This window comes from Dermacentor albipictus, chromosome 5 (genome assembly GCF_038994185.2).
Source record: "Dermacentor albipictus isolate Rhodes 1998 colony chromosome 5, USDA_Dalb.pri_finalv2, whole genome shotgun sequence".
Taxonomy (NCBI): domain Eukaryota; kingdom Metazoa; phylum Arthropoda; class Arachnida; order Ixodida; family Ixodidae; genus Dermacentor; species Dermacentor albipictus.
The window spans coordinates 23,190,696-23,216,147 of NC_091825.1; positions in this window are offsets into that span (position 1 = coordinate 23,190,696).

A 25,452-nucleotide genomic window follows, 5' to 3' on the forward strand; every position below is an offset into this window, starting at 1 on the left:
ATAAAAGCCGACGCGCTTGGCCCGTGGATCAGATTTTCGACGATTGTCGACCATGTTCGCCGCTATCGTTGTGCTATAAGTGTAGCCTGTTTTTGTGGGTACAGGTTCACCCAAAAAGTTAGTTTTGCCTTTCACAGTATTGCTACTGTGTTCTTCAACGTCACCACCCCGTGACAATACTATGATTAATGCAATACAAAACACGTCCGTAACATTTTTCACAAAAGCTTTGATGGATCCGCTGGATTACCACAATGAACCACTCATTGCACTTTACATGATGGTGATCTTGCAAAGCGCGATGTGTGGCATTCCAAATAAACAATGTGATAAACCCATGCCAAACATATGCGCAATTAATAAACACAGACATATTCCATTTTTAAAAAGACTTGAATAAACCGTCGGAATTTACCTAGCGATAAACAATGCGGCCGCACATTTCAGCTTCGCTGGTTTACCGTCAGTACAGGGTGCATGGGCAGTAATTTTGTGTGTTATTGTTTCTTAAGTATAGTATAATGTTGTGCCAGTAAAACACGTTGGGCTAGTTGGTGCATTGTATTGGTGTTGCTTTCTTTGTAGGTTTTTTTCTTTCTTAACGTTGTGCCCTTCTTCCTTTTGCAACATTTTTATTCCCCCTCACCTAGTACTCTGACCTTGCAGCCTGCGAGGTATATAAATATATAAGTGCATAACCACATGTCATTCATTCATCTGAATACAACTCGCACCATTCATTGCTCATCCACGTCACTGTGTTGATGTCTCGCAGTGTGCATCTACATTAACTACCGTTTGCATTTCGGTATGGTTTGAGAACACTGTAGTGCATAAACACTACATGACATTAAGGTTGGGACCTATGCGATGCATAAGCAACCCTTGTAAAAGATGACATGTTGGATTGTTGAAAATAAGACCAATTGTACATATAGCAGTTACTTTACCAGCATTTGTTTGACCACTTGACAAAAACTTCACTTCGCATAGATTCCAACACGTACACTGAACCTCCAATTCTTTTTTCATTGTTAATGGGGTCGTTACTGCATGGCCACATTGTAGATTTGAAAACAAAGTTCCACAAATTTGTTTGTTGCAATATAAGAATATCCCTAGATCACTGCGATTGCAACACCAGATCTCGATACAAACATGTACACTATAGGATGCAAAGAAATGCTCAGGCAAAACTCCAGAATGTTTGCAGCCTGATACTTATGAAAGCAAACAGTTTCATTACATGGCTGTCAATAAGTGGGAGAAACAAAACTTAATTGTGCTTGTGGAACAAAAATGCATTGATAAGCTTAGAGATACAGTCATTGCTTAACACTTTCGAAATAAATAATTATAGCTAGCTATCGACATTGAAGCAGCCTTTCAATAGCAAGAAAAGGAATCAGTTTTTCTAGCTCTGAACACTCAATTGCAGGAAATGGAAGCTAGCATAAAGTTCTTCCAATATAATCTGTTTAGGAATACCAAACTGGAATAAACATTGAGACTTTCATTTGTACTTTCTCTGGCTGAGCAATCTAGTTTGAAATGACTCCAATAAGCATGTAATAACAATGTTGATCTAATACAGGCTACATCCATGGCTAGTTTAAGAAATCTGGATGATTGCTATAAACTACAGCGAAGAAACTATAATATGTAATAACATTATTATTATAATAACATTTATTTCAACAAAACAGGCTAACCGTGAGCGACGTGCGAGGCTGAGCAAGAAGATGAAAAACCCTAGGGCAAGTGCGCCTGCCGTGGGCCTACCATCCTGCATTGGGAATCGCGCCTATTGGTCATCTTGTTAGAAGTTCAGAGTACACTACCAGCGCGAGACACAAGACAACAAAGTGGACGTCAAGCGTGTCTCTTAGCATGCTGTGTTACAACCTACAGGTTTCTACAAACGTCATGGTAGCTGCTCAAATCATTTGATGCGTCGGCTTTTGCGCCTTTAGAAATATTTAGAGAGGACGCCTATATATATATATTCACAACACACGCACGGCGATGGACGAACTTGCTAGCGCTAAGGTTGAATTACACTACACAATTTTCGATCCACGTCCAGTAATAACACAGATAATTTTCGGCTTCGTTCAGGGGAACAGGCGGTCTTTCTGTTTCGTGCTTGTTGTTGCGTTTGGCTCAAGAATATGGCTAGGAGTAGGCACCGCATATGCGCAATCACAAGGAATATGCACGCATGAGTTCTTCAGAAGCTGACGTCGAGCACGGGTAGCGTGAGGATCTTGTTGGGCTGAGACGACGACTTCGTTGCAGCCGAATTCCGAATACTACATATGCGGTGAGGGTAGCTATACGAACTTGTCGATAGGTCATCTTGTATATTGTTGTAGCGCAGGCAGAACAAAACGGTCATCGAATGCAGATGAGACAACCCACAGCGCTGACAACACCTGCGAAAAGCTGTTTACGTGTGCCATGTCGCACTGAACTTCAGAAACCGCTGTTGCGCACTCCAAAACAAACCTTAACTAACACGTTTTTAAATTACCAAACATGCATATTATTTGGTGCTAATCAAGAGAAGTTAATAATTTTATAATGTATTATAAGCCGAGCTTTCCGTCTTCCTTTTCGCAAGAACGACCGGAGATGACCGCGGGCTGTTGAACGGCTCGATGACGCCATCGTCAAGTATCTCCCGTGCCTGCGTACGTATGGCTTCGCGTTCTTTTGCCGACACCCGGTAAGGCTGCTGGTGTATCGGGAGTGTGCCCTCGAACGTGATGATCCTGCGTATAGTAAATGGACTCTGGCGTACCTTTGAAGAACTCGCGAAGGAGGACCAGAATTCATGCAAGAGCATGCGCAGTGCTGTCTGACTTTTTGTGGACAGTTCATAATTTATGTCAATATGGCCCACGGACGTGTCTGCTCTCTCCACTACCTTTGACGTCAAACGTTTGCTATTTCGTCTGCAAGTGCTATCGAAGTGCCGCAGAAAAGTTGTCGATGCTTGGTGCTAAAGTTGGTAACGAGTAAATCGCGATTGCCCATCCCGAACCTCTATCACACTTCTAGCCACACAAACACCCTGCTTCAATAGGTGTTCCAAATTAGTTTCCGCCAGCGCTTCGCCATCGCGTAAGCCACAGCATGTGACCTAGACGAGGACAGTGGCTCGTGGAGGAAGCGTTACGCTGTCTCCAGAAACACGAAGTACGTTGGCACACTGTTGATCGTCCAGCGCGTCGATTGCTCAGTCGGGTGAAAATGTGACACGATGCTCTTGAAGAATAATAACAGCGCCATATTCCTGCTGGAAGCAAACGCCAAGAATAACGTCACGGGAACAATCACGTAAGACAAGGCAACACGCTACGATTGTAGATTCTTGAATTTGAACTCTAGTCCTGCAGGCGCCCAGTGGGGTAACGACGTGGCCGCGAGCCATCCGAATTCTCGAGTTATGCCATGGCGCGATTACTTCCTTTAGCTGTGTCGCCATTTTACCGCTTAATACAGAGTAGTCTGCGCCGGTGTCCACTAAAGCGCTAATGGCGTAACCGTAAGTAGTCACTGTTATATCGAGAGAAAGCCGGTCGTGATTTTCAGCTGCAGGTGGTATTGGATCGGGATCTCTTCGTGTCTGCGTTCATCAAGGGTCTTCATCACTTCGATTCTAAGCAACATCGCACCCAAAGATCACTTTAGTTAGTTTTCCCGGCGGGGACTGGGTGACTGCGCGGTCGAATACCGTTTGGGGGAGGTGAAAATCGTTTCGGAGACGTTGGCCATGACTTCCGCCCGGCAGGCGGTGGCAAGCGCTGCTGAGACAGCTAGTCCTCAATGTCCCGGGGTCGCTGGCCATATCAGGGTGGTGGTGAGTATGCGGAAAAGCCTAGCAGTCGAAGGCGCCGGCATACACTGGCGGCACTGGAGGTCAGCTTCACCGCAGTGGGGGCACAGAGGTCGGCAATCGGGTGTGCGGTAAACGTCCCACTTCCGAGGGGACGTGCGTCTATCGTTGCTGTAGTGGACCAGTTGTTCCGGACGATCGGCAGCTGGAGCGGCATGAGCAAAGGGCGGGTGCATGAACCCAGCTTCGCAGCAAGATATCGCTCCTCTGACAGAAGTGACACTGTAGGAGGATCACGAAGGAACAGCGGTAGAGAGGGAGCACGGTGCCTTAAGGCTTCCGCGTAGGTCGCTCATCGCTATTCAGTAAGTGCAGCCGAAAAATTATCAGGTGGCAAGGCATCACGGAGGGCCTGCCGCAGCTCTTCCATGATAACACTTCTAAGGAAGCTTGTCGTAGGGTGCGATGTTGGTGTGACGCCGGCCTTTTGCAGCTATTCACGCACTACAGAGTGGACGAGCTCTCGCAGACAGTCATTGTTGCTTCCGATGGTCAATAAAATGTCAGCAGCGGATGCACTGTTCACTTGCCGCTTATACAGGTTTCATTGATGAAGAAGCATCTTTTGTATGGTCATGGCCTTGAACAACAACTCCGTGACCGTCTTCGGAGGGCTCCGCACGAGACCAGCAAAGAGCAGCTCCTTGGCCTCGCGCATCAGATGACGTAACTTTTTCTCCTCCTTCATTCCTGAGTGGGTCAGCTCGTCTGATGAGGTGTGTTGTCTCTTCAGTGTACGTGGTCACAGTTTCATTTGGCAATTTGATGCGGGCCTGGAGCGCTCGTTCCGCTTGTTCGTGGTGATCAGCACTGGTATAGGTCTCCAGAAGCCGACGACGAAATTTGTGCCACGACGTCAGTTGCTCCTCACGGTTCCGAAACCGTTTACGCGTGCGGTCGTCCTGGCAGACGTAGATGTTTCTCAATTTTACCACGTCATCCCGATGGTTCATGGCGGCCACGCTGTCGAAGCTGACCATCCACTATTCGAAGTGTTCGAACACTGCGCCATGGAAAACGTCGTCATGACCCCTAGCCTTTTAAGTGCACATCGATTAAACATTGTCCTCTCCGTACCTGTTTGGGCGGGTTGAGTGGAAGCGTTGGTCGTACCGGCTGGAGTGGTGCGAACCGTAACGTCGACGTCTTCCGGGGCTAGTCCTCAGATCCTTCGGCTGGCCAGATGCACGAGAGTGCCGACTGGCGCTGTATTCTTAGTGCGGATCCTTGGAGGGGTTTCCCACATCAGTGAGGGCTACCTCGCACCTCCACCAGTTTGTCACGAGTCTTCAGAAGTGTTCTTTGGAGTTTACTAAACCGCACAGCAGCTGGCTCCTGGAAAACGCGTCCTTCGGGGTTGGCTCGCTAGCATGGAAGAAAAGAAGGGTACAAGCATGGGTACGCCTCTTGAGCCAACATTCGCGAACACATTTATGGGGATTCTGGAAACAGATTTCCTATCGCGCAGCACTGACAAGCCCCACTCATATCTAAGATACATAAACGATATACTTATATTATGGTGACATGGTCAAGAAAGTCTATATAACTATGTAGCATTCGTAAGCTGTTGTCATTCAACAATAAAATTCACATCGGAATCCTCAACTGAGCCCATAAACTTTCTGGACACAACATTGTACATTGACAATGGGGTGCTAAAGACAACGCTGTATAGGAAACTTTTAAACAAACAGCAGTACCTAGAATATACGAGCCACCATCCTAGACATTACAAATAAGGTAGTGTAAAGGCCAAGCCACACGAATACGTCTCATTTGCGCTGAAAACCAAGATTACATAAATAGACTCAATCAGCTTAAAGAAACCCTATCAAACAGGAACCACCCAAAGAGTGACCTTCAAGTAGCCTACACCACTGCAACCAAACTTGATCGAGCGGAGGTCCTCAAGCCCCACCCGAGGATCACAAGAACAACGACGCCTCTTCTTTCTACTGCATTCTCAAACGCACTCTCACACGTGAATAACATCCTCCGTAGATACTACCCCATTCTGAGCAGGAACCAGAAACTTAACATTTTCCCGACCGCCCCAGAGTAGCCTACAGACGCAACATTAATTTTAAAGATAATCTTGTGCATGCCAAACTAAGAACAAAGAGGAAGTTGGGAACCTGTCCCTGTGGCCGCTCTAGGTGCTCTATATGCAAACAATTAAAATCTACCACTACAGTAAAAGGTAGAGCGTCGAATTACGCACACAACGTAACTTCGGCTTTCACCTGCACATCAATCAACGTAGTGTACTCTCTAGAATGTGCCGCTTGTAGTAAACAATACATAGGTGAGACTGGACAACAAATTCATAGAAGACAACGGTCACCGCACGGACACAAAACACAATTTATCTAAAGCAGTAGCCAGCCACTTTAATGAATATGGTCGTTTATTTCACAAAGCAAGGGCGCTATAACGTAAAACTATTCCAAACTTTTCTATTCCGATTCTGCAATCAGCCCTGCGCGATTGGTCAAAAATTTTTGGCGCCACCCCCACTTCACCTGGCTGTCACGCGACGCCACGAAAACCGCGATAGCTCCCCATCTCATTAGACGTGTACGCACTGATTATGCATAATCTGACCAAACAAAACAAAAATAGTTATTTCTGATACGACGCCGTTCTGCCGTTAGCCCTCGGCCATTGGTCAAAAGTTTTCGGGCTGCACCCACATGATGTGCCTCCCACGCGACGTCACAAAACCGTAAAAGCTTAGTGCGTCAAATTTACACGTATGCATTAAAGATGCATTATTATGCCGAACAAAACTGAATTTTCTTCTGAATAGCCGCAAGCAGCCCCGTTCCGAAAGAAATAAAAGATGGCTGCCGTCGATCGCTCCGGCACTGGCTACTCGCGCCTGCCGGAGAGCATGAGTTTATTTGCGTGTAATAAAACGTTTTGCGTGGCGGTGTAACATTTTCGAGTACTTTCGGCACGTTTACGACCACTTTCTGCCAACTGTTCTTCGCTGAGGATCCGTTTTAGAGCCATTCTTAAGCTTCCATTGCATGCCGCTGCGCTTTTCAACCAGTCACCACAAGCTAAGTAAGAATAAGAGGGCCAATCGCAGACGTCGGCACCACCCTCTTCATCCGTTTATTGATATTCAGTGCAGTGGCTCGGCCCCATTGAATCCCTCTCCACTTGAGCATGCTCCTCGCCTCTTTGTGAGCCAATTAGATAAGACAAGCCGCTCAGTGCAGGCAATTGATGTTATTCGTTTTTCAAGCAAATAAAAGTGACCTCCTATGAACGAGGGGAGCGTTTCATTGGTTTGTTCAGACAACCCTGTGAGTGACCAACCGATGATTGCATTGGCGGTTACGCAAATTTGACGCCAGGATATTGGACTAAAAACATGATGGAATAGTTTTACGTTATACGGCCAAAAGGCTATATATACTACAAACAAATTTCCGTTCACCTCGCGAAAGGAAATGTACGGAATCATACCCAATACACAAGTTTAATTGCCTACACCCGACGGGAATTAATTTGGCACGCGGAAACTTCGAATCTTTAAAAGCGGTAACTTAAATCTGAAATTATCGTATCATCAACCCAGACACAAAACACATTATGCCACGAGCTAACCTTAATTCTTAACCTCACGTATTCCTCCATTTCAAAAATGTTTTCCTGCCTACTACTCAATTTAATATGCTCTTTCATGTTTTTACGTTTTGATCAACTGTGTGACCCCCTTTTCCCATGTACACTTGGCCCAGCCCGCTTCTGCCCACGTCACCCTCCTATTTGTTATTCCGGTTTCAGTTCCCCCCGTCTTTTATTTTTTATATATGTTTTTTGAAACACCCTCACCATTACATTCCGAAGTCCCAGACGTCAGCATGCCTTTTTCGGCCCCTCAGCCACACAGGGTATCGCCATTTCTGTATGCCGCCGTAACGACACCTAAGTTGAGTGAGTGGGGATAATATACTTCGAAAGACCATGCGGCTGCCTTCCAATTACCCCATACATTGCTCCGCAGACTCCTTGTCGCGATCGTAACTACTTCAAAATTACTCGACGCATTGCTCCTATGCTACTCAACTCACTATTTCAACTCATGCTTTTTTTACTTTTGTGTTACTCGCGCACTGACCGTCTGAGCGGCTCTTCTAATGCCGCTAAAACATGCCATACACGACACCCCTCAATGCTACCTAACCTTTCGCTTCTCATATGCCCTCCCATGCCCCTTCTCTCATATTTTTCTTGTTGTTTCCCTTTTTTGCTCTTTTTTCTCCTCCAGTTGTCTCACCCTAACTTCTCTTTCTTTTCTCCCCGCCTTCCCACTCTCCCGCTCTTTTCCCCTCGTCTTGGGAACGAAGCTCACAGACGTCAGGCAACAGCGTTCGTTAGCTCTGAAGTCTCTCCCGTTGTAACCAACGGCCACCGACAAGACTCACGCATGATGTCATTGTTCTAACCCTTTAAAACTAAAATGCCTAGAATTACGAGGCCGCCTTTGACGAAGATAGGTCCTCCTATCGAAACGTTGGCCAGCCTTTCTGGCAGACCTTATCCCTGTTTACAAACTTCTTTTGCTAAGTTAAAAAGAGTAGCCGTTGCCGCCATATGGGTTGCAGCCTCTGCTAATATCCATTTCAATCTAAAAACTTTTACACATTAGTTTTGAGCTATGACTAGGACGTGGTTAAAAAAATGTCACATCAGCCGATATCTACGAAGGTTTCTTGATGTATTAGACCAGCTTAAGAAGGCGGCCATACGCGCCGTACTCGTCAAGTAGCGTAACAAGGACAATAAATGGAGGACATCAGATATTCTGGCTGCTATAAAAGCAAAGGACCTGCTTTTGGGCGCAAACTAAACATTATCAGACTTCTAAAGCGATGTGTTTTAGATTCAAGGAAGCGAGAAATAGGGCAAATGCGATTATTCGTCCCGCTAAGCGAGGGCATTTACGGGATGAATGTAAATCTGCTCGGGAAGGTACCAGAAAAATGTAGACTTTACTAAGCAACCTCAGAGGCGCTAGTAAGCATCCTAGTCGCGAAGGTGATCTCACAAATTTTGGTACAGATGATCATACCCTTGCTAACGATTTAATACTTTATTTTCTCGAGTGACGGGTAATGCATAACCGCTTCGACCATCGTGTACTTTTCGTAAGAGTACATTAGAGTCCGTGCATCTACCTTTGCTAGCCCAAGACGAACTTTGGTCACTTATCTTTAGTCTTAAGTGTAACAAATCCCGAAGTATTGAAGGTATTTATCTAAATGACCTGCGCGCCAATTTGGATGTCATCGAAGATGTGTTGCTGTGACTTTTTGCCAATATTATTTCCAGTGGTACAATCGCATTAAATATGAAAACTGCTGTAGTTATTTCGCGTTTTAAGGGAGGGGCCTATATTACAACAGAAAACTACAGCCCAGTTCTTGTGTCTCACTAGTTATCTTAAGTATAAGAAAAGCATTTATTGTTGACAATGAGAAGCTTCTTGGTTAAATACAGAATTCTATCCTCTTCCCGGTATAGTTTCATACAAGCTAAAGGTATGCAAGCGCTTCTTGAAGATCTGTCTGACGTGTTAAACTTGCATTTCGAACATAATTAGAATGTATGCGCCATCTTTCTTGACGTCAGCAAGGCACTCGACAGCGTGGGTAATGGCATTTTGTTGACCAAGATTTCCATGTTGGGTTTTCGTGGCACATGCTTGACGCTCCTGAAAAACTTTCGGTATCATAGGGGCCAGGAGGTTTCACTCGGGCAGTCTAAGAGCGATTACTTCTAAATAAAACCCGGCGTCGCGCAAGGCTGTATGCAAATCAAGTCCACTGGTACATTATATTCATGTGAAACACTATGCTGCCATGGTCCTGTTGGATTGTATCAGTACCCGGAGGAAACTGTCACTGTAATTCAGTCAACCAACTATATGCCTGCTATTACTTTCTTACAAGCAGTGGCGATGAAGGCTATCGACGGGTTCTCTGCTAATTTAATCAATAATAATGCGCTTAAGACAAAACCTATTTTTTTCCATAGTCCTCTGAAAAACCTAAAAATCGGTTATCCCTTTATGCTACACAAGTGAAAGGGTTCACAATATCTGTCAAAACCTTTAAATTACGTTACTTCTGTAAGGTAACTCGGCTTCTGCTTCGAGAGTGATCTTTCCTAGAACTGCCCTTCTGATTAGGTATGTAAACGACTTCCTGCAGTGTCGTGTGTGTTGTACAGTTTGAGATATGCCTCTCTCTGTTCGAAAAGGTATTGTGCATGCATTGTGTTATAATGTATCAAGGTATATCATACCAATATATGGTCATTGCGCCATTCGCTGGCAGACCAGAGTCAACTATATTACACGTTTCTTTAAAAAAAAAACATTTGGTATGGCTTAAACCTTAATGCCAAAAGTGATGGTTTCAAAACATTTTTTTTTATTTTTCCTACTATTAGAAACTATTGTGGCAAGACCCTTCTGGGAAAGTAACTTCAAGGTCGAGTACGTTCCCACACGTTGTGTGCGGCCTAAGGATCCTTAACTCGTACCCAGGCGGTTTACAAGAAATGGCAAGGGGAACACGCGACTACTGTGTTCCTGCATATTTTAACAAGTTATGCTGATGTGTCTTGCGCGTTAAAACTAAATACAAGTTAAAAACACACTCAAGCGAATTGACAGTCAGTCGCCTTCAGTATTCAGACAATTAGTTGCCTTCAGTATATTACTTTTGTTTCAGTTCTTTCTTTCTTTCTTTCTTTCTTTCTTTCTTTCTTTCTTTCTTTCTTTCTTTCTTTCTTTCTTTATTTCTTTCTGTCTTTCTTTCTTTCCTTCTTTCTTTCTTTCTTTCTTTCTTTTTTCCTACGGACTATCTTACAAAGTGAAAAGTATGTAGTTAACATTTCCTGTAGGTTTCTGCTGCTTGCCAGGCATTCCCGCTCAAGCCCTATGTGGCTTTGGCAGACCTGATTTGTACTCGACAACGGCGCCTTCAGAGAAGAGAAAGTTCTAGGGCACTGGTCCAGGCGGCTTTCGGCAGTCAAGGCCTTAAGGCCGTTGGTGAAGTTTTTAAGGGCCTGTGAATTGTGCGACTGCCTTTGACTATTGTTGCGCGTAACATCGCCTTATTGCGTGAATTTTTCTTGTTTTTTGTCTCTCTTGTTTCTCCTTTTATTCCCTTTACCCCTTTCCCCAGCACAGGGTAGCCAAACGAGGAATTAGTACAGGTGTTTTACTTTGTCTGGCGGGCTACCGGTGCAGTGCGCTGACCGATCCTGTGCCAAGGCCACGGTCCTTTACCTGCCCTGTCGCTTAAGTGATACTACGAAGCAAGTTTTCGTTTCTTTCTCAGGAAGCCGATAAAACTTGAGGTTTAGGCGCCCGATTCTCCACTCTATCCTATTTAAATACTTGCGGAGCTTTGTCACCTCTTCGCTGTAACGTTTTTCTTCAAGCAGGTCAACGCTGTCATTCAGTTTTTTTATATCTTCATCTTGCCGCTTAAGCACATCGGGGATTTCATCATATTTTAGTGATATCAGAGTAATAGAGGATTTATGTCAACGTTGTCAGACAATGGGCCAAAAGACTCGGGCTTTGCATTTATGCTGGTGTGAGCTACCAAGATTTCAGCGTCGGCATTCATGTTTTTTTTGTTTTTTTTTGCGCTGGCTCCTCTCATTTCCATGCAGCCTGAAGCGATTCTTTCTTCACTGTAAAGGACGCAGCAGCTGCTCCTGAGAATTTTCCTACATGATATTTATTCTTACATTCGGAACAACTCTGGAAACCAGTGTTCGGTAGAGACGCCAAGGCAAGCCAAACATTGTTTTTCATCATTAGGGGACATGCTTTCATGCTAGGTACCTAGAACTCTCAACACTACACATCAGCAATGGCAAAAGCGGGTTAGGTATAGTCACGTGACGCAGTAAAAAAGGAAGAAAATTCTGAACAGCCTGCCATGTTGTGGAAAATTCACCTAGTAGCACGTTTTTCTGTCACTGCCCCTACTGCCAAAATGGCGCAACACGCTGGGCACCCTACCACGGGAAAGTTCCATCAAAAGACGTCGACAATCACATGTGAGCGGTGTACATGTTTAACCATTTATTTAGGAAGTGTATATATTTTCCATTTGGTTAGAATTTTAGGGTCACGACTTTCAGTGAATTCAATGAATCAAACCTAGTACAGTTGCACGCATAAATCAAATGTCGTGCGCGTGCGTAACCCGTCCTTGGCTGTGGCTTGCAGCAGTGCTTTGTAGCAGGCGTGCTTGAAAAAAGGAGGGGCGTTCCTTGAGCACTGCACTGTTGCAGATAATACAGCCGATACGCGCACGTCCTTCCGTTCCCCTACCGGTGCTGCCAATCATTTTATGACCCATTTAAAATGAGTTTTACACTTGTGCTCCAATTCATCACGACCAACACGGCACGCACGTAATCTTCGGAAAAGAAAATATTTTGCACGCTATGCACTTTTTCGGCATTGGTATTTCCCCCGCGAGACCCCAAAATAGAACGAGTTGCCTCAATGTCCCTGTCCTGGTGATAGATGTCTTGAAAGTGTTTGCACGCTTGTTTTCTTGTGCCTAATTGCATTCCCATAGATTATCTCTAACCTATTGTTCCTTCAAAGGCATGGCAATTAATTTTTACTTGCACTATGTTGTGTCATGTACACATACCGGCTTGGTCCTTGTACAGGAGTATAGCCGAACGTTAAGAAAGTTTTGAAGCAGTTAGAAACTACAATTTTTGCTGTGGAGCTGAACCTGAACCGAACTGAAATAATCGTTACACAACCTCCCCGTCATTAAACATTACATAATTTTGTTCCCAAGTAATCGTCCTACCTACAAACTACTACGCGTTTGCATGATTAATGTATCCATCTATTTTGAGAATTATCAAACGAAAAGTAAAGCCAACCTCGCTGGACACAGGTATCTTGCTCATCTGCAGCGAACAGCAGATGTTTATTTTACTACAGGCAGACGAGGAAAGCAGGCGCAGCGGGTGGTCGACGGTAAGCAGTGGTGGTCGGCTGCGTTACAGATTCAAGTACCGGCTAAGCGTCTTAAGTCGATGAAATGCGCCCTTGCCACACTCGTTTTTGTAGTCATCATAGTCTACATCATAGAGTGCCAAGCCATGCTTCTCCGGTACGCTTCCCGCTTCAGCGAAGAACAACTCCGTCTGAAAAGAAAACACAGTGATCGCAGTGTTGACTGCTACGCAAAGCAGGGGCGCTATAACATACAGCTATGCCAAATTGCCGCCATTGCATTTCTGACACTAGCGCTCCACAAGCGGCCAAACGCATTTCGGGGCAACCTCACCTAACGTGTCTGTAACGCGGCGTCAAGAAAACGTGGAAATATTCCCATTGGAGATGACGTGTTACAGTGATTGCACATGGTTTGGTGGAACAGAAGAAGAAATAACTACTGTCGATTCTATGCCCTTTTTTGCCATTAGCCCTCAACTACTGGTCAGAAATTTTGGGCTGTGGCAGTTCTCCCGTTGTCACGCGATGTCTAATAATCGTGAGAACTCACTACGTGAAAGCGACCTGTATGCATTAAGGTTACCATTACCGTGTCAATGAAAACTTTTTTTTTCAGAGTAGCCGGACATGCATCGTCCCGAATTAAATAGAAGGTGGCTGCCCGCTGATCACTGTAGTTCTGGCTCTTCGCATCTGCCAGGGAGGATGAATATGCCTGCTTGTATTACTAAGTTTTCCGTGGCAGTATAACGTTGTCAAGAATATTTGGCGTGCATATAGCCTGGCACTGCCATATCTTCAGTGAGGATGTGTTTTTGCGGCATTTTGAACTTTTCGTTCCATGCCGCAGTGATCATGGACAAGGCACCCTAAGCTAAGGAAGGGGAAGTGGACCAATCGCAGAATCTAACACAGCTTTGCTCATCCGGGTATCTGCTTTCACTGCGGTAGTTTGGATCCATCGAGTCACTTTCCACTTATGCAGGCTCCTTGCTTCATGTCAGCTAAGGAAACAAGACAAATCTCTTAGGGTAGGCAACGCTATTTCTTTACAAATGAAATAGAAGTGACGTCCTATAAATGTGGAGAGGGTTTATTGGGCTATTCAAAAAATGCTGCCGGTAACCGCCGAATACTTGCGTCAGCAGTTACGTAAATTTGCTCTCAGGAGATAAGAATAAAATCAGGGTGAAATAGTTTTACGTTATAGGACGCAAGGTAGCAATATTTAGCTGCAAGCCACCAAACGGGCAGCAAACAATTTGCACTAGGGTGTAACTAATTCTCAAACCACTGTCCGGGTTCTTAAGGCCTATTTACAATCAGCAAAAACAAAATACATATGCAGAAAGCATCGACAATAATTACAATTCAAGCGAATAGTCAAGAGCGTCTAAAAGTCAATTCACTTTATTAAAGAAATTATGCGTTTTAACGCTAAACTTGTTGCAGTGACGGGATTTATGTAAGACTTAGATAAGTAGGAACTGCCATATACCGCTGTCTATTCGAATGCACATAAAAATATTTTGCAAACAAAGTCGAATCGCCATAGAATAAAGCCGCTTGATTGGTCACGGAAAAATTCACCGATGATTACGATACTCCATAACGCGAAATTTGAGCGCAGCTCTATACGTGTTTTAATTTCGCGATATATTGCCTGGCACGGACCATCTATGGCCGCACATTTCAAATGGAGCGAAGGACGGTACGACTGCTTCGTTAATCTGGAGATTTCGAAAGCGAACGTGTGGGTGACACGTGGCTTTGGTTCGCAGCAGCTGCCACTGACAGATCTCCCAGAGGTCGCGCAACCTCTGGCGTCATATCATAGCTATCATCACCGCACTACGCTATTCTTCTCACCCTTTTCCCACACCTTCCTTTGCTTTCTGCCCTCCTGCTACCCCTACACTCTCCTCAACGCTTTCCCATAGCGTCTTTCGCCCTCGATATGTTCCGCGTTCGCTTTCATATTTCGCTGTGTTTGTCCGCCCGGTTATGCCGCCGCTATTCGTAGGAACGGGCGCCTAAGAGCTGCGGTCTGAAAGCATTGTTTCAATGTTCTCACTAAAAAAACGCAGATTTGACACACTCTTATCTTACAATCACGGACTTTATCCCAATCCTTTGGTATTCACAAAACCCAATATCAAACCGGCCCGTCGCATCTTCACTCGATCAGATAACCCCTTTAAAACAACCCCATTTCGCCGCTACTAAGCTCTTGCATCAGTCACTGCTGTTTCTTGCTTTCTATCGTAGGAATAAACTTCCATTTCAAATCGCTTCCGAGACGAATCACGGTGCATATTTAGTGAACTAAACTGTTCGATGCGTAAGGACACGAAACAAGGTTTTGAATAATTGCATTTGTTTTCAATGCATGATTGAAAATTGTGATTTTTTTGTTATTGCACTGCTACTTCCCTTATCTCACTCTGTTCTTAGAATGAGCCCACCTATTTGATGTAAATGTCTTATTCCTTTATACTTGCTATGAAAAATGCCTATTTATTTTCTTGTTTTCTTCTCACCCCCTATGTAACCTTCGTGGCGATTTTTAGAGTACGTTAATACAAAACGCACTTGCTGTTTCAATGCGTAATTCGCTTTGAATACAGAGCCATTCACCAGATCATCGACAGCGAAAGCATAGGTGGCTATAGATATAGCAATACTAGTGCCGTCCTGTGTGGGAGCAGTTTACCAAGACAGCACAAGCAGCGACTTCGATCAGGAGAGTCTGAGAGGGTTCGTCTAGACTGATTTGCTCCGATACGACTCCTCCTCTTCAACCTGTTCACACATGCTCGCGTATGGGATTGGGACCGAACGGTGACTTTGAAAAGAAGACTAGAGTAAACCAGAACCGACACCCCCTCCACCATTCGCCCCCTTCTCGTAAACAAGTGGCCGTAGTCTTTTGGATAGTAGCATCGGTGTCCTTCCTAAGAATGGTGACGCATCGGTGGGTTGAAGCAGCCCGAGGGCGACTGCATTCCCAGTGCCGTTTTGAAGTATTGCGAAAATTATGGTGGTAAAAATGCCGCGACAAGGAAAAAGCCGTTCGAAGGAGGTTCAAGATGGCAGCGAGGTGCTCAGATGCGTATGGAAAAGTGTTAACAAAGATTTCGTCAGAGACATTAGCATCCAAAGAGGACAAATCTAATATGTTAAATTTTAGCTTACATGGTTTGGGACGTTGCTTACAATAGTTTTGGAAAAATCCTATTCCCTTTACTTGCCTATTAGAAAGTCATTTACATTACATCATTTTTTAAGCTTTAGATGTACTGTTACATAAATATACGGATTTGTGATATCGTTTTAGCGCGATAGCATTTACAGAAACACTACAGGCGCATTTTGACAACCGTTGTCCCTGTCACGGTGACTATTCCGTATAATTTCGATGGCCCTTAAGACCGTCGTCACTCACGCTATGCTGTGTGTGCGAGTGAAAGCCTGCGAACGGAGCTGACGATCGCGGTTCGAATAGGAAAGCGGGGCGGAAGCGCGCAGTTTTCTGTCGCCCGAGAGGCACCCCACTTTGGAATGCACCGGGGAAGGCGTCGGAAGGGGGCGGTGTTCTACTCCGGCAGCAACTGCGTATGTCGTGCTGCGCGCGGTCGCGTGGATATATCTTGAGAGCGATCGGCGTTGGTCTAGGTGCGTCGGCGGCTCGTAGCTTTGTGCGTGCTGCGAGTTATCAGCGCTCACTTTGCCTTAAACGACAGACAGCATAAAGGTCACTTTGTTCGCTGGTGCTACCGCCTTTCTTCGCGCAATCGTATTAACAGCGAGTGTCCGGAGTCATCGAGTGTTATGTGCTCATGTTTATCAATATGGCACTGACACCTTGATTTATATGTTAGTTAGCAAGGGAATGTTTACAAGATGATACAACCGATAGAAGTACCGTCCTTACTTCGTATGGCTGCCTGCTAATCTGCTACCGCAATCGATCCTTCCCATTTTGTGCGAAACTGCGACTCTTTTCATTGCTGAGTTACAGAGCTGCAAACGTATTGGTATCCTTCTCCGGAAATTTGCAATCTTGAACAAACGTTATTTATAAAATGAACGGTGTAAATCTCCTATTTGCTACCCACAGTCCTTAGATTTGAATTTTTTCTTTACTAGTGCAACAAACATTATCAAACTTGGTGCAATAGTTGCCGAGAAAAACTATTTCAACTTTTTCATGTCCTCAGGAGCCCCCGAGCTTAATCTTTCTCATAGGACTGCTTACTTGTTGGAAATCTAAAATATTATAATCCTTTGCGAAATGTTTTTTCCACGCGTTTCTTCTCCGCGAAAACTTTACCCTGTGTTCTAATTGCGTCTCTCTAACGCAAAATAAAGACGCGTCAAACGTCTCAATGCACTCGCTTGCCCGCGAGAACTTCCTAAGTCGAAGAATCGCTCAGCACCGTCCCGTTGGACATTATTGCTTTATATGCATTAATACTAATTCACGACGTAGCGTCAATTCCTCTCCATTAGAGGAACCTCCCTGAGAAAGTTGACGTCAATCGGATCATCTTGTCACGTGTCCTTACTGCTCGCGTCATCGGGCATTTTTTATACCATCTTTCGGTCACGATGACTACGCCATTGGATTTCCGGGTAATGGGACATATGGTTTAGTCCGAAAACATTCTGTGATTTTGCCCGCCTAATCCCCGACTTGAAGGTCCGCCGTAGCGCGAGGGCTGGGGAATAAGTTTCACTACACGGGCTTCTATATATCTAGCACATAATGTTCGGTGGACAAGCGCTTTCACTACAGAATGCGGCCACCACAGACAGAATGGAACCCACGACTAAAGTGAGAGGACACTAGTTACCCAATTCTTCGGCATTGAGGAATTGGTGTATACAGCGATTCACAGGCAGCACGAGGCGGCATGGAAATATTATTGGTGCCTAGTATTATTCTGATAGCCATTACATGGACACTCTCGCAACATCTCTGCCGTAGACATCGCCGTGATGTTCATTATAAATTCCTATGGCATTAGCACCGTCACAGCGCGTCATGTGGTGTATGTGCGAGTGAAAGCATGCAAGGGAAGCCGACGATCCTGGCTCAGTCTGGCGCCTGCGAAGGAGAAAGTGGGGAGCAAACGTGCTGTCTTCCTTCGCGCAAAAGGCCGTGGGAGGAAACATCACAGGTAGCACAGAAAGTCTTCAAAACGTCGTATTAATGGATACAACGTCTCAAACAGATTTTTCGCCAAACTCGACGCTTTAAAACCGTCGCAAGCCCGACAGCTTAGAAACAAGGGGTGAATACGCTTCAGAAACATTTTCCTCAAGACTGGCCGTGTCTGTGTGGTTAGCGTGGTGGGTTTTCGGTGGCGCCGTTCTCTGCGGAAGACATCTCCATTTATCAAGCAACACCCGTCATGTGAATTGCTGCTGTATTCGGCCTGCATTAGCATGAGTTCCGCTAAGAAAAAGAAGCCTTTTTTGGTGTTGACCTCATGTCAGAAGAGACGAACGATTGCGAATGAAGTTGACACCGCAAGATGCAACGAAGAAATGGTGCACGAGTGCAGTAACAGTGATGCCTCTGTTTGTGACGCGGATAACGGCTCCACATCGACTTCAAAAGAGCGCTGGCTGTCAGAAGACCATGCGAGTGTTAATGCCGATTCTTGCATCTCATCCTCTAGCTCAATAACTTTCCCTTTTTCATAATTTATCATCATTCCATTCTTTCTTACGATTTCTTCCTGTCCCCTGCATTATTTTTTTTGTCGTGACCACCAGTGTAAGTGTGAAACGACCGAGGAGGCATGCTTCGGCCTCCACTGTCCCAAAGCAGGGGCCGTCCTGCTTCAAGCTTTGATCCCCCCCCCCCCGTACCTCTTGGGTGCCCTCGATATCCTGCGCCGCATGCTTTATTATAACCTCAGGTGCTCTCCTTAGGCCTCCGCTTGCCGGTTACATGTGCCCTCCTCTGGAGCAGTACTTGTAAGAAAACGGAATCTATCATCGCGACGCAAAAAGTGAGCCACTACTTATACAACACCAGTCAGAGCCTCGCCCCTTCACACACAGCGATCACCAAATGGGGTGTCCGTGCCCACTGCCTCACTGCGCTGGCAGCCAGCGGCGGAGCGTAAACCATCATAACTCCACTGCGTATTGCCCAATGCCTGTACGTCTAGGAGACAAACGCATACAATATGCCCTAAAGAACCTCCTGTTTAGTGCCTAGGCAGAGTCCTATATTGAAGGAGCAAAAGCCCCAGATTTTCTCGCTCACAACCGCTCTTACTCGCGCCTGCGCGGAAACTGCTGACGATCCCTCAAATGAACGACTCGTGCAATACGATACCGCCGTCACATCGGTCATGTGACGACGCGTCTGCCCAAGGCCGCCGTGGCTGCTGTGTGAAACCGGGCTGTGCATAGCTTCGCAATTGTGCTCGTTTGGGCAGTCGTGTGTTTCTCACTGTTCTCGGTTGCGCTGTCCTTTGTGAATCAAGTATTGAGCATTATCTTACTTAGCACAGCGTGTCCAGCGATTTGTTTGGATGATTTTAATTTGGAGAGCAGCTCAGTGTTTCATTTGAGAGTGCCAAGTGGAGGGCAACAATTTGCTCTTCAAGCTCATTGTCATGTTGCTATGGCGTTGTGAGGCGCTTTTTCAATGACGTTCTAATTAAAGCATTAAGAGCAGTATTAAGAGGAAAGTTAGAGGCGAAATGTTGCTTTTGGGCGCCTGCCATCGGAATGGACCCTCATGTGTTAAACTAGCATGTTTTGCAGGATGCGAAGAAAGGTAGGAATGTTGTGTCTGCACACATTGCCTATATCCTCTAGACAGCCGTCACGGTGGTATTTCAGCCTCTCGTTTAGCAAGAATTTTGCAGGCAAGAGAACTGACAAATTGTGAGTATGAGTGAGTATGGTAGCGCAAGAGGTCTGGTGAAGTGCCCGTCCTGTTTTCTTTCCTTCAGCTACAGCGTACTCGCAGAACATTGCGTTAATCCCACCGTGCTCTTGCGCTTGCAATTCAGCTTGTTCGATTGTGTTTTCGCCCCTTTTATCCCACATGACTGGTGTTTCATGGTCTTAAGAGGAACTTTGTGTCCAATGTGAGACAGCCGAATTCATTTTCTTCAGCCGCTCCGAATGCTAGCAATATTGTTACATTCGAAGGAGACTGTTTATCACCCTCACGGATGAAAGGGGCCGTTTTCATTAGGTTGCGAAAGTGAGCGCAAGAGCAGCCAGCCGGTTGATGAACTGAGCGTCATCCTCTTCATGTTCCTGCTTGGGACCGCAAGCACGTTCACTGGTCTTCGTTTTCCTCGCGCGTAACATTCCTCTCAGTGCAGGCGAAGCCGACCTGGTGAGCAAATCCATTTGTCTTGAAGTGGACAATTTCAAGCGGGCGACATGAACCACTTGGGTCTTGCCAGCTCTTCTAACACTCGCCGTGAGGCGAGTTATGGTATAGGTGACTTCCGTGAGTCTGTTAATAATAACAAACGGTCCATCGCAGGCGATCAAAGCTTTTGACATAACCTGCGTTTCCGTACTGGAGTCCACAGCCAGACTAAATCACCAGGGCGATAGGTTACCGGCTGGTGGCGAGTGTCGTAGCGCGCTTTTGATCTGACCTGCGATGGCAAAGTGCGAAACGAGCAACACAAATATGACGAGCTTCTTCGGCAAGCCAGAGAGTCTCGGCGACAGTGGGATTTTCGTGAGTACAGAAAGGGAAAAGTGTGTGGATTGTGTACCAGGCTGGCCGTGCATACAGCAGGAAGAAAGGGCTATATCCGGTAGTCTCGTGCTTGGCAGTGTTGAATGCTTACGTGATAATAGGCAGTACTTCATCGCAGTTCATGCGGTCGGATGAAACATACATGGATAGCATGTTTACAATTGTTCGGTTGGTGCACTCCGAAAGCCCCTTCGTTTATGGATGGTATGGTGTCGAGTGACACAACTGGGATTCACACAAACGAAGCAGCTCCTCTACATCGACTGGTAATTGTCGTCCACGGTCGCTCATGATCACGCGAGGCGGACCACGTCGCAGGATGACTTATTGCAGTAGCAATGTTGAAACGGCAGTGGCAGCTGCGGAGGGCACAGCCGCCGTCTCGCAGTAGCGTTTGAGGTAATCGACGCAAACGAATATCCAACGGTTTTCCTTCCTTGGCTGACTTTGGAAAAGGGCCCACGAAGTCAATGCCCACTTGTTGGAAAGGTGTGCTTGGAGGCGTTCTCGGCTGCAGGAGACCAGCTGGAGCAGCAGATAGTCGTTTGTGACGCTGACAATGCATCCAGCTGGCCACATACGTCTCAACTGACCGTCGCGTTGCAGGCCAATAAAAGCTTTCGTGAATCCGTAGAGTGTGTTTGCCGAACCTAAATGACCAGAAGTGGCGTCTTCGTGCATAGCACTCGGAATTGCTGTGCGAAGGATCCCCGGTACCACTAGGAGAAAACGTGCGCCAGTGCTGGAGAAGTTCTTTTTGTAGAGGAGTCCATCACGGGCAAAGAAAAGGTTTGCTGTCGTTGGTGCGTTCGTAGCGGTGAAGAGCGCTGTTAATTTAGCGTCTTTTTGCTGTTCGGCTTTGAAACAGTTTAGTTCTGCAAAACGCGGCGACATAGAAATCACGAGGTGATCGAAGTCGTCGGCGTCACGGTCCGCAGTGCTAACTGGCATACACGAGAGGCAGTCCGCATCAGCGTGTCGTCGACCTCTCTTATAAGAGATGGTGAAGCTGTATACCTGCAGTCGGGGTGTCCAGCGCGCAAGGCGGCCACAAGGGTCACGCAGATTCACAAGCCAACACAATGAGTGATGGTCGGTAACTACGGTAAAAGGGCATCCATACAATTCAGAACTAAACTGCTGAACCGCAAATATTACCGGGAGGCATTTTTGTACCGAGACAGTGTAATTCTGCTTGTACCTACCTAACGAGCGACTTGCATATGCGATCACGTGTCCACAGTCACCGTAGCGTTGAACTAGGACCGCACCAATACCTGTACGGAGTTCCGTCGGAGCTGAAGGACTGAAATGTTTAAGAACCACAGCAGAAACTTCAACTGACGAAAAGAGTAGCTCTCCACAGTCCACTCAAAGGTGATGTACTTTCGTAGCAGGCATGCCAGCGGATACGCGACGTCGGCAAATTTAGGAATAAAGTGGCGGAAATAAGAACAAAGCCCCGGGAAACTACGGAGCTCCTTGACAGAGCACGCTGCACTGAACGCTTCAACGGCTGCTGTCTTCTGGGGATGACGGTGGATGCCATCCCTATGGGCGAGGTGCCCAAGCACAAGAGATTGGTGGCCCCCGAAGTGACATTTCTTGAGTTTAAAACTAGGCCAGCGTTTCTAATGCAGTTCAGGACAATATCCCGACGCGAGTTGTGTTCCCTGAAGGTGCAGCCAAAGATGACGACGTTGTCGAGGTATCACACGCAGATGTTCCACTTCAAGCCGCACAAAATAGTGTCCATAAATCTCTCGAAAGTTGCCCAAGCGTTGTAGAGTCTAAATGGCATCACATTAAAGTCGAAGAGCCCGTCAGAGGTTAAAAAGGCAGCCTTTTTGTTGTCCTCAGGATGCATCGGAGTTTGCCAATAGCCGGATCATAAATCTACTTAGGAAATGTAAGAGGCGGAATTAATGCAGTCTACTGCGTCATCAATACGTGGTAGTGGGTACACGTCCTCTTTTGTTACAGCATTCAAACGACGATATTCGACACAATATCGCCAAGATCAATCTTTCTTTTTTATAAGAAGCACTGGAGCTGCCCACGGACTGCCTTACTCCTGTACGACTCCCTTTTTCATCATTTGTGCACTTCGTTGATAATCTGTCGCTCTGATGGCCAAATGCGACATGGCTCTTGTCTAATCGGATCTGCCGAACCCGTGTTGATGGTATGGCGTGTTCGAGAAACCAGGATTGCAGGTATTTTGCCCTTCTGCGCACAGTCGAATACCGAAACGTGCTTCGAAAGCACACCCACTAACGTTGGGTGTTCACTCGTGCTGAGCGATTTATTTACCATTGACAAAAGGCCCGTTTTCAAATTGTGGTCGTCAGGTTCATCCGGCACATCTGTAAGTTAAGCCACTAATAAGGACGCGTGATCCCTGGAGAAGGCTAATTTCAAGCTGGCTGATATTAAAGCGAGCTCCTCAGAACAGTTTACGGTACACAAGCCAGTGTGTCCGCTTTTGATCGACACCACACAATGTGGCACCAACACATTCTTGTTCACACAGTTAATGCGCATCGGTTCCACGGTAGCATCAAAGCTGTCGGAATCAGCGCCGCAACAAACAAGAGGAACACAAATGGTAGATGATGGAAGTACGAGCGTATCACCACGAACACACAGTGTTGTTTCGCGATCTACAGGGTTCTCCAGAGTCCTGACGGAATCCTACCGCTTATGAATACCTTCCCTATGCGGCACTCGACAGTATCACCACACTCCCACAAGAAGTCCATACCGAGAACATTATGGGTTGACCGAGGAATAAATACAAACTCTGTCGTAATAACATGGCATCCCAATAACACGTCAGCACTGCACACACCAATAGGTCGTAACGGGTCGCCACTCACTGCACAGAACTTTGAATCTTCGTCCAAATTAAACAAAACCTTTCGGCACATCAGTACACACGCACATTATGTACAAGCACGCGCACTTTATTTTAAGCATCAACACAGGAGGTATTTCTATTAGTAGCAGGTCTCCCGCGACCTCACCTCCATCGGCCGGGCGAGCTAGGAGTCCGGTGAGAAAGGGGACGTGGTGCGACGCAGCGGTGAAGGAGAGCGGGGAGCACGATATTGCAGTGGGGGTGTCAAACTCCTGTTTGCCGCGGAGCGATTCTGGGAACTGCTCGGCCAATACTGGTCGCTAGGTGATACGTATGCTTGCCACAGGGCACCGTGGGGCCGTTTGGAGGGCCGTGAAAATTCTGAGGGCTGGCCCTGCCATGTGGTCAGACGCTGTTTGCAAAACCGCGATATATGCCCCGGGACTCCGCAGGAGTAGCACACCGGGAGAGGTCGAAGCCTTGGTTGTTCGTCGATGAATCGGATGTTATCATTTTCCCTTGTGTAGTGGATTGATTCGTGGCGTGTGTCACGACGATACATTGAGTGTCGAGAAGGCGTGCGCTAAACGAGTTCATCATGGCGCGCAGTCGCGAGGCGTGTTGTCATCCTCGACTGTGGGGGTTTGCTGTGCTCTACGGAAGCTCCGCTAATCGTCGGTGGCCAATGGGCTGAATGTGGCGCAGTAATGGCCTACGTGACATGTACACGCCAAGGTGGTCAGCAGTTGAATGCATCGTCTTTTCGCGGCAGGAAAGTTCCTTGCGGATAATCTGTTGGATAGTCGAAGGTCGAGGCAAGGGCTCATGTCCACACTGGCAACCGTCGTAACCTTTTCCAACCGACTAAAATTTAGTGTAATCTGACGTATTTTGAACGCTTCAATAGTTCTGTAATGCCGAATGGCGTCAGACACAGAATTGAGCATTTCCTTTTCAATTAGAAGATTACACAATCCTCAGCAACTCCTTTCAGCAAATGTCCAACTTTATCTTCTTCCGACATGCGAGCACTCACCTCCTTGTACAGCATTCGCACTTCGATATATTTGGTGCATGTCTCACCTGGTAGCTGCGCCCGTTGTGACAGTGTCTGCTCCGCACGCTTCTTTTTGGCGACTGAGTCCCCTAAACACGCCTTTAACTCATCAACAAAACGTTCCCACGTCGTAACCGCGTCCTCGTGGTTCTCGTACCACAGGAGTGCAGTATCGATCAGGGAGAACACCACATTGGTGAGCTCAGTGGTTGCATCCCCCCGTTGGACTTGCTCACTATTTTCTAGTGAACGAGCCACTCGTCCGTATCTTCTCCCGCTTTGCCTCCGAAGGTGGGTGGAACTCGGCAGTATGACAGTGTACGGCTACGTGCTGCCCTTGGAGCGGTTCCTTGTTCCGGAATGTCGTAGATGGTCACGGCTGATGGCGGGAAGCCGGCAAGCCGACGGTTTCGACGAAGCTGCAGCATTGACGGTTCCGATGTTGTGAGCGCTACCCCGCACCTCCACCACTTTGTTACACGCGAAGTAGACTGTTTATTAACATTATAGATGAAGGGGGCCGTTTACTTTAGGTCGTGCAGGTGAGCGCAAGAGCGGTTACCATTTCACTGGTTAATGAACTCAGCGTCATCCTCTTCTTTTTCCCACTCGGGACCACAAGCAGGTTCACCGGTAATCGTTTTCCTCACGCGTAACAGTATACTATGGTGCTTCTACCTTTGTTCTTGTTAGAGTTTTGTTCTACCTTTGTTGTTAGAGCTCTAATTCTTGTTTACTTGCACTGTGCCAAGTGATCGTTCTCATTCAGTCCACTGACACAGTGCCCCCTGGTCAAAGGCGGGAGAATATGTGGCTATACATTCGGGCATTTTCCCACATCTGCTTTGAA